General features: G+C 30.8%; 1 long non-coding RNA gene across 1 annotated transcript; it reads left to right on the top strand.

The window, feature by feature from the left end:
• The first annotated feature begins 994 nt into the window (after positions 1 to 994).
• On the top strand, positions 995 to 3,697 carry LOC115968013. The gene is made up of 2 exons (XR_004086638.1): positions 995 to 3,244; positions 3,321 to 3,697. It is a non-coding gene; the product is annotated as an uncharacterized LOC115968013 (long non-coding RNA).
• The last annotated feature ends 7,334 nt before the right edge of the window (positions 3,698 to 11,031 follow it).

Raw genomic sequence — 11,031 nt, 5'->3', positions numbered from 1 at the left:
AAACAATAAATTATATAGTTTTATAGTGATAAAATACTATTCGTCTCCTACTATAATAATAAATAGAGAAATGATATATATATATATAATATTTTTACAATAAATTTTAACTGGCAAGTTATTACTAATTATTATTGTTGAAATAAAAAAGTAATCTTAATGTTAGTTTCAAATTTGAACTTATAATAACTAATTACTTGTAATTCATTGTAAAAATATTGTAGACATATATAATCGGCAAAATTTGCCAAACAGTGAAAATTCTGAAAAATTTTGGCCGGACAGCACACGTTCAAACTTATTTAGTTAGTTAGACTGTTTTTGAAAGTCGAGTTTGGCAAACTCGACTTTGGGCTGGAATACAGACACAATAGTGGCGTTTATCAAAAACGCCACTATAGGTTACCTATAGTGGCGTTTTCTATAAACGCTGCTATAGCTACTAAAAAAACGCCACTATAGTGTCTGTATTCCAGCCCAAAGTCAAGTTTGCCAAACTCGACTTTCAAAAAAAGTCTAACTTACTAAATATCTTTGAACACATGCCACACGTCTAATTTTTTTTCGAAAAATAGTCTGTTTGGCAATTTTTTCCATAATAATAAGTTAAAATACGAGACTTGCAATACTCAAAAAAGAAAAAAAAGACAACGCAGGATACAGAGAGAGAAGGAGACAGAGTACGTAAGTCGTTCCGTCGCCAGACTTAGACACTGGAACCGCAAGCACGTAGAGAAAGAAAAATCTATGGGTATCAACACCGTTAGGCTATATATCTACCCCCATCAGATCGTTGGAACCGGCTCTGGTACATTTTTCTCCTTTTTTTTTTTAGATTTGGGTATGAAGTATTAGTTTTTTCGTTGGATAGGTTTAGATTTGATTTTGGTTTTGATTCTTTTTTGTTTCGGGTTTTTGGGTTCTCCATGAAAATGTTTGTTTTCTCAATTTTTTGATTTTTTTTTCCTATTTTGGTTTGATTTAGTTTTGTACTTCCGTTTCTAATCTTAAAAAAAATAAAAAAGGTGAAAGGATGTGACTTTAAAACATCAAGAGGTTCAATTTCATTCTCTGAATTCTATTTTTTTTTCCTTCTTTTATCTTCAATCCTTATATGATGGTTGCTGTTGAAAGGTAGAGACAAAGTCATGTTTTGTTTTTTATTTTTGAAATTTAGGCGTTAATTATGATTTACATGTGGGTATTATGGTTCAATTGGTTATGATTTAGATTTTTTGGTTAGGAATAGTTTTGTTTTGCGTATTTTGGATGAGAATCGATTTTGCATATTAGGGTTGTTTTGATTTTGGATTTCACCTTTTAATTCAAAGAAAGATGAAGTTTTGTTCTGCACACCTCATGCACAGTCAATTATGAATGTATTTTAGCATCATTTATTATCATGTTTGTGAGTTTTGCTTTGTTAATTTGCAAAATCTGTTTATATAACTCACAAAGATGGCTAAACACGAACGAAGGAACTAGCGTGGAATGGTATGCAAGTGAGACACACATATGTCGAGGTATAAAAAAATGTGTGTTTAAGATAGAGATGATACACTTATAATGTAATTTGTCACGATTTTGTAAACTTCTGGGCTCTTTTGGAAGTGGAAGAAGAAAAAAAACTGTAATCTAAATAATTCTATAATTTTTTCCTTTTACTCAATATTATATTAGTTGCTGATAAACACAAAATTTAGTTGTTTTTAATCTAGAACTCTGAATTTTATGGGTTTCAAAATTCTGTAATCAAATATGTTTTTTAAAATTTATTCATTGTTAAATGTTCTATGCTCTCATTCCTTTGTTCATTGTGGTTCATAGGAATGGTAGATGAGAATATCACATTTTTCAGGTAAGTTTTAGATCTGGTATGATTCAAGTTTATAATTTTTTTGTGAAGTTTCTATTTTTATTTTTTAATCTATGTTAGTTTTTTCCTGTGCACCAATTTAGCATATGGGACCCTTTCTGAAAATGGTCTTGATTTTGGATGCCATAATAATTGCTAATTTGCAACTGTCAAGACTTGATTTATGCAAATTACTAAATTTTTCCTGTTGAGAGATTTCTTGAATATGAAAGTCAATAGACCCAAGTTTAGAACAAGGCTGTCAATGATTGAATATAATATAGTATTCTCTTCAGCATTTTTAGTTGTTGACAGACCACGTCAGAATCCATGGGCACAGATATTGCAATTCCTGTAGAACTGTAGCCAACTATAACATCTATGTGGTCATCAATCATACACTCTCTCTATATTGAACTGGTTTTCTCTATACACAAAGTTTTTAAATTGAAGACCAAAAATTTGTCACCATAAGAAAGCTAAGTTAGAATTACTTATTAGTGCTATAGCTTACCCCTTTTTTTTCCAGCGGTGTCTCCATAGGTGATTCATACATTTAGAACCAATAATAAACAAGCAAATTAGGTAGATGATGAAGATGATAAAATGTTTCTTCCTTCATGTTTATGCAATTGAATATGAGGCTTGAATTGTTATATATAGTACTAATAAATTACCTCATATCCCATAAGTTGATAAATACTACAAATTTCTCTAAGATGCATTCAGAGGAACAATTATTTCAAGACAGGTAATGAGATTCCATTGTTGAGGAATCTTAATTCACCACAGATGCAGGAATCTTAATTCACCACAGATGCTCAACTTAGGACCCAATATGTTAGGAATTCTCAACAAAGGGAACTTACAAATCAAAACTATACCAACTTTATCAGTATGATTATTAACTTTTTCAAGAAACTCATTGTACCTATCCTTGCATGCAAACAGATATGATAGGCTGCATTATTAAGATCTGATGGATAAATTCGACTTAGGCAATAGAACTTCAAGGTCGTATAACCTTGTGGTGGTGTAAGTATGGTTAGTTAGTTGCTTCATATCATTGTTAGTCGAATCAATTTTAGCTCTGAGCATCACAAGAAGCTTTAATTAACATTGTTAGGCTATTAATATGTGTAGGGTAATTCACAGGGCCTAACTGTGTTCAGAGAAAAGGCTATGCAGTTCCTTCTGTAGTATCTAGCACCTGAGGAAAGTTCTGGTATGCAGCATTTATCTGAATTCATCCTATCAAATCTTGGTGGAACATATGCTTGGACAGGGGAAACATATACCATAGCATGGTTGGTTGAAAAGGCCGGTTTAACCTCTCCATATCATCAGAATATGATAAGAAATTTTAACTGGTTGGATAAAAGCCTACAGGTGAGATATAAGGAAAAATCTATTGCTTTTTTATGGTAATAAAGTTACTGACAAAGAAAATTTCATGGACTTACAGGATACTTCCACAGACACTTGGTGCAGCAAGGTTGCTAGAGGCATCATTAATATTGGGAATCCTATCTTCCATGCGTCAGCGAAGGGATGAAAGAGCAAAATAAGAAAGGTGTCTTAGGCTTGTCTAACGAAAGTGCCCAAATAGTATAAGATATTCTGCTTGTGAGATCTTACTGAATGAAACTGAGCAATTTTTGCATCCTGGATCAGTGCTTGAAGACAGGCTTCTAGCATGTCTTTGCAGCTATAAGTATGCTTCCGGCAAAGCTAATGCCTTTAACATAAACATCTCTATGTAATAACCATTTTGCAGTATCACAAAGCACAAAAGATTTAAGATTCATCTCTACTATATATGCAAATGATCATTGACATGAATGAATACTTAATCAGTAGTTAGGACAATTCATGAAATTTTATGTTGGGTTTATGCCAAAAAACTACACCATTTGTCTTCATAGCTCTTTCTTCATTATCACATTACATGAGAAGTACATTTTGCTTATCACCAGAGGAACAGCCCTATCAATTTGCTAGATTCTGTGTAGCATATACATCATATGCTATGGAAGCCAAAATGGAATAATTTTATCCCCAATGTCCAAATACCCTGAATGAAAAAATTATGTTGAAATACTGTCTTGAACTAAGCTTTTAACTTAATAGATGTTGGATTCTCTCCAATAATTGGCTCCAAGGACACATGCCCCTTAATAGACTAATTGACTAGGTACCCCCGCAAGCAGGCTAATCGTACATATTTATATGACATGATATAGGTGGATTATATACAGCTATCCCTTGTCCCATCTCCTCTGCAGAAGTGTGAGTGATATAAAGGTAAAGAATGCAATTTGCACCCATGCAAACTTAGATGGTTTTTTCCTTGTGCAGGGATGCAAAAACTAATTCATTTCTCAGGAGTAAGAGAGTCACTAAAAAGGTTCTTCCTGCACATTATGCGAGTTAAAAGGCTAGCTTATATATAAAAGCAAAAGGATTGAGAGAGATGCAAAGTTCCTAACCTAAAACATCAATTCATTCAACACATTTACACCAATAAAGGCAGAGAGAGAGAGAGAGAGAGAGAGCAAATGACATGATAGAGCAGACCTACTTCTATTTTTTGCTTTTTATTTTTCAGATTTGTATATTCCTTTTGTTCATGCTGTTGTTTTCTTCTTTCTTCATATAAAAATTTCATCCAATGAATTCTATTTGGTTTTTCTTTTCTTCCTTACCTTTTTTCCTGCAACCCTTCTTTGGCAGTTGTTATTGTTGAAAGGCAGAGCTGCAGTCCCTAAGGGTTGTTGAAATTAAACACCATTTCAGTATTTTTTTTTTTTGATAAGTAAGAATGGTATATATACAAATGGCTACTCTACGCATGAAGGAAAAACACCATTTCAGTATCAAACTGAAAAAAATTAATAGGTGGCTGCTAAAATAGTGATTTGGAAATTTGAGACTGTAAAATGGAGAGAGAAATATGAGCATTCGTACACCATCAGACTGCTGAATTTGTTGCTCTTAAAGTTTTTTATTTTAATCTTTTAAATTTGGGAATTATTAGTGATTTAGATTGAATTTTCGATTGTCTGGTCGTGTTTAATCTTTAATATTTCTATCTTAGTTGCATTAGAGTATAGAGTTTACCATCATTTGTCCTGCCGTAATTTTTCAGGTTATAGGACTCTTTATATAGTCGATTTCCTTGGTGCTTTTCGTTTACTTCGTGGATATTGTGTATTCAGTTTTAATTTAACTCTTTTTGATAATAACTCTATTTACTCCATTATATTTTCCAGTTTGGAATGGCTAAAGCATATGATTTAAATTTGTTAGGTTTGAACACTGATACTATCTGTGTTCAAATTAACTCTCTCTTTAAAAATATTATTCAAATTCTTCTCTCTCTATAATATTATTGGAATTATATTCACTTGAGTATTTAAATCATTTATATTGAACAAAACATTAAATAGTTTACAACCAGTGACGGACCCAAGATTTCAAGCCGGGGGGGCCTGGAGATTAGCGAAATTTTTTTTTTCAAATATGCATCCATATAGTATTAATAAACTACCAACCAAAACAAATACTCAATAATCATTGTCTCTTAATATATTAAGATACGATCATCTACCAACAAAAACAAAAGACACGAAAAATTATTGTTTCTTAATACAATCTTCTATTAAAAAGGAACTCGACGCTCTTTCAAATCTTCAAAATTATCTATAATTGAATCCAAACTAAATGTTGAAGCTATATAATTGAATCCAAAATCATTTTCAATGTATCTCTTGCTTATCTTTTATTAATAATATTCTCTTCTTACTTATTAAAAAAAAATTGTATAACATCAAAGTGTCCACCAAAAAATCATTTTCCATTTTGTTTCGAAGGACACTATCGATACTATGATTTTATTATGCACTACCACCAAACACTTTACCATTTTAATTCCTTGAAAGTTGAATCACTTTTCCTATTGCTGTGACTTGTCCCTATTTTATTGCACAAGTACCACACAACAAATAGTCAAACTCTGATATTTTCTCAAGTCTCTAGAGACTCTACACTCTTTTCTATATAATATAAGAAAGATAGTCACAAACAAACACAGTCACAATTCACAAAGACACAAAGACAGTCACAAAGCCAAAAAACCAAAAAAAAAATAAATAAATAAATAAATAACACAAGCATAGATTCACTAAAACACAAACACAACAAGCACAGATTCTGAGATTTTGAAGAATAGATTAAATACTTGAGTAAGTTGAGTGTGAACTGTGAAGGCTGGAGCAAATCAAAGCCAACAGCGGCGTCACGGCGAGATCGGTGTCGTGTGGGTCTGCGAGAAGGGTCTCGTGTGGTGGCACGTCACGGCGTGGGCAGCAGCAACAAGCTCTCACCTTGCGTTTTGGCGGCTTCACTCATGGCCTGGGCAGGGACAGAGTCTCTCTCAGTTTCTCACCTCTCACTCTCTCTGTCTTGCTAGTTGCCTCTTAGCACTTAGTTTTTTTTTTTTTTTTTTTTTTTTTTTTACTTTTGTTTTTCGTTTTCCGTTTGGAGACTATACTTTTCGGACTGCTGGCACTAGGTAGGGTAGCCTGTTACATTTTTTAACTAACGCTTTTTCCTTTTTTTTTTTTAAATTTTATTTATTTATTTATTTTTAACATGTGGGCTGGCAAGTGAGTTTTGGACTGCTAAGTTTTACATGTGGGCAGTGGGCTGGCCGGTTGGGTTTTACAAATTTGGAGGGGGGCAAGTCTTTTTATTTTTATTTTTTGGGATAGAGATGGTTGAGGTGAGAGGGCTTAAGCTAAAATCCAAGGGGGGCCAAGCCATTTTCTTTATTGTTTTGGAAAATTTCACATACTAACAAAAATTTTTTTTGGGCCCGCCGCCGCGGGGGGGGGGGGGGGGTGGGGGCCCTTGGCATACACCTGGGTCCGTCCCTCTTTACAACTAAGCCTATGAACTCTTTAGTCTCTGCCTATAAGTCAGACTTAGAAGGCTCAGATAATGTTTTTATGTTATGAAGTTATTTAATAAACTTTCCTTCTTCTATCATAAACTTTGGTGAGCTTGAACTACAATCAGGGCTGGCTCAACAGGTGATGCAATTGATGCAATCACCTAAATCTCCCAGATAAAAGAATGCCTCACTTGCCAAAAAAAAAAATTATATATATATATATATAATATTTATCTATATATTTTAATTAAAAAAATTTAAGTCCTTTTATTGGTCAATAAAATGCATTAAAAAGGTCCATTCTACCTTAAAATGTAAAAGATTAAAAAGGAAAAAAAAAAAAAAAAAGAAGAATAGTCAAACTTTAGCTAACAAAATTAAATTGTAGGGACAAATTTATTAATTCTTTCTTGAAATATGTTAAAATCAAAATTAATAGCAGAGAAATTCATTAATAATATACTGTAATTGTCTTGAAATATACTAAAATAAAGAATATATATTTCAAAAACAAAAGAAAAACCTCTCATCTCTCTATCTCTCTGCCTCTCCATCTATATTCTTATGGTTTTACCTTTCTTTTCTTCATCTTCATCTTGATTCTTGATCTTTTTTTATCAACTCGGTCAATCAGTCTAGCTTGAAAGTTGAAATTTTTCTTCGTTGATTCCAACATACCAGTCTACCAGTCACCGGAGCCACAGGTATCCTTCTTCAATTCTTCCCCTCTTTCTCTTTGTCTTTTCGAAAATGAAGACTTTTGGTCTTCTATTTATTTAACTTAAATTATAAATATATATATATATATATATATATATATATATATATTTAGTTGTTTCACACTCATTGCACAGTTGTTAACTTGATGGGATGGGACACGTTTTTTGCATCTTTGCTATGATGGCTTTTCTAATTCTACCCTTCTTTGGACCCTTTTCAGCCATGAGAATTGATAGGACACATTAAAAAAAAAAAAAAAAAAAAAAAAAACTTAGCCATAGGATGATAGGAGTAGTGAATTATAGGCTGGAGTTTCTCACTTTTTTTTTTTTTAATGGGAGTACAGCCCACAGACCACAGTTTTATAACTTACACGATTTCTCTTTTTTTTTTTTTTTTTTTTTTTTTTTTTTTTAATTCGATACTTTATCTATTATTATAAATTATTATACCAATTAATAACTTGATGTGTATCATATTAACTCATTTGTACTATAGTGACACTAATTTATTAAATCATGTATTAAGTTAATTTTTATTTGTGTAGGTTTAACTTTAAAGTGGTCACGGCTTTAGAAAAATTGCAATAATTAGGTTCTATTGTTCTATACTTTAAATTTTATTTTTAGTTAGATTATCATTTTTAATTATAAATTGTGTTTTATTTATCTATAAATATTTTCTCATTATAAATGTCTACAAGAAAATATTTATCCGGATACGAAAAATTTCTAAAAAAGAGAAAAATTGAAAAACAAATTGAATCTCAAAAAGGATCTATGGATAAGTTTGTTACTGGTATTTTAAAAAAAAAAAAAATAGAAAGTTTGGGTGAAAATATTACAAATGAACAAGAAACTTATCAAAAAAAGTTGGGAGATAATGAAATTATACAATAAAAAGAGAATAATGAAAATAGTCCTAATAATGTTCAAACATCTAATGTAACAATAATTGATAATGAAAAACAAAATAATTTAGAAGAAAATGAAAAAAAAAAATGACTAACCTACTTACTAATAATATATATGATCCAAGTTAATGGGAAAATATTGATACAAAATTAAGAGATTTATTAGTAGAAGGGCCCCATTTAAAATAATATATTATTTGATTAATATTTAATTATAAAAAGGCCCCATTTAAAATTTTCGCCTAAGGCCCCAAAAGTTGTTGAGCCGACCCTGACTGCAATCCATTTAAGGTGAAAATTTGAACCCCATTTTTAATCATAAAACTTGAGTTTATGTTATCTGTATTTGTTTTCAGGTCAACTCAAACCATCTTTAGTGCATTATTCATATTAATTAATTAATTAATTTTGTTATGTATGATGAAAGAGGAATAATTATTCTCAATTTTCTTTTTAGCAATTTTAATTTACATGATCAATTAAAGCATTGATCACGCCTCCAACAAAACCAGCAATTTCGCAACTACTTAAGCCTCTAGCAGCAACACCAACATCAGTTATGCAGCAACTTAAGTTGAGTATTATTGCAACCAAGCAGGCTTATTTTGTATACTAATATCTTAGACATAACAAAATGTTATTGAACTGAATGATCTTATGTGCCTATTTCCATTCAATTTATACTCTAGACAAATTTATTCTTTTATTTTGTATTGTATTTAGTAGAATTACATGGATAGTAACTGTGAATTGATATCATGTACGTTGTATCCAATAGTGATTTTCAAAATCATATACATAATAGCAGTGTAATGAAAAACTGGACGTAACTAATATCATGAAAATTACAAGGAAAACTATTTTAGAACCTCCAAATATCTTGGTCGAATTAATGTCTTGTGTTTAATAATTTAAGTTAACATCGATAGTATATCACTACAATTGACCTTTCTTGTGCGTAAGCATGGGTAACATGCTAGTTTTGGTAATTACTAGATTTTGGGGGTATTGTGGTCATTTTTAGGTTTCAGGGGTTTTCCAGTTATTTTTTAGGTTTCGGGTGTATTTCGGTCAATTTTTAGGTTTTAGGGTTATTTCGATCATTTTTTAGGCTTTGGGAGTATTTTGATCATTTTTAGTGGGTTTGTTTTTAGCATATTTGATCTTTTTTAGGTTTATGGGGTATTTTGGTAAATTTAAAGGATTTTATAAGTACTTTGATCGTTTTCAATTTTTTGTGGCATTTTAGTAATTTTGATTATTGGGTAATTGGGTGGGTTGGGTTTGGATTAAAAGTAATTAATTAAATGGACAATAAATGGATAAATGAATTTTATGTACCCAACCGAATTATGTCCACTCCAAACCTACTCATTTGACACCCCTAGTTAACATGTAATAAGTAATCAAATTTGTTTAGTTTATTTCTTGTCACGTTAATTTGCTAATTTGTGATACCACGTTAGTTTTGTAAAATTTAATAATATCTTTAGCATTTATTTTTAGTTATAATTAAAGTGTTACTACATTTATGATTACAATTTTTTCCTTTATTGATTGCAATATTTATTGCATAGAGTTCTAATAAACATTTCTCATGTTTATCGAATAAATTTCTATTTTATGCATTTAATATTCCAGCTCAAATATGATAATATTTTTGCATGCATGCACGTTGTAGGAACCAATAAAACATGAAAATTGTCAACTAAGTCACTCTATGTATTAATTACTATAATGATTATTGGTTACCCACATATGATTAGTTATTCTATTCTATTTTTTTGTATTTCATTAAAAAAAAAATATTATTCGCATACAATCACTCACTCAATGTATTAAATTTGTCTTTATTATATATAATTTATATATAATTCTTGATTAAGTTATGTATCGTATGAATAAAACCAAAAAGAAAAACAAAATAAATAAATGAAAACGCACCAACCAAATCACATAATGGGCCTAAAAGCATAATTGTACAAACAATTCAGCCCAAGACAGCCATCTTTGGCCTCTGTAGAATATTTCTAAAAATAATTTTAATCAAGTTTTGAAATTTTAAAAGTGAAAATCCTTAGGGTATGTTAGATAATTATTTTTGTTTTTTTGTCCAAAATCTGTTTCTATGAATATTAAAAAAAAAAAAAAATTCTTGTGTTTTCAAAATCAAGAACACGTTGATTTTCTAAAAAAGAAAAAGAAAAGGAAAATCAAGAATACGTTGATTTTCTTGTGTTCTATTAACACCAGAAATATGTCAAGAAAAGTGATGTAAAAGCAATAAAGCTAGTAGCCAGGTGAAGGGAAAGACGGAAAGTGCCATGGAATCAAAGTCGTCCACTTACTTCATGCCTAAAAAAACCAAAAAACTTTAAATCAATATTTATTCATTTTAAAAGAAGGAAAAGTTTGGCAGGCACTATAAGGTGTACTGTGGAGTCCTTTAATAAAATATTAATATAAATTAACGAAAGAACCGAAAATAATTATTTTAGTACACCATCATAAAAATGCGTAACTTAACCACCGCAACTCGCTGGCGAGTTGTTGCCTTGCGGTGCCCCTTAAAAGAGGTGAAAACTTTTC

The sequence above is a fragment of the Quercus lobata genome, chromosome 11 (genome assembly GCF_001633185.2).
Source record: "Quercus lobata isolate SW786 chromosome 11, ValleyOak3.0 Primary Assembly, whole genome shotgun sequence".
In the NCBI taxonomy this organism is placed as follows: domain Eukaryota; kingdom Viridiplantae; phylum Streptophyta; class Magnoliopsida; order Fagales; family Fagaceae; genus Quercus; species Quercus lobata.
This window is presented reverse-complemented; position numbering and strand designations above follow the sequence as displayed.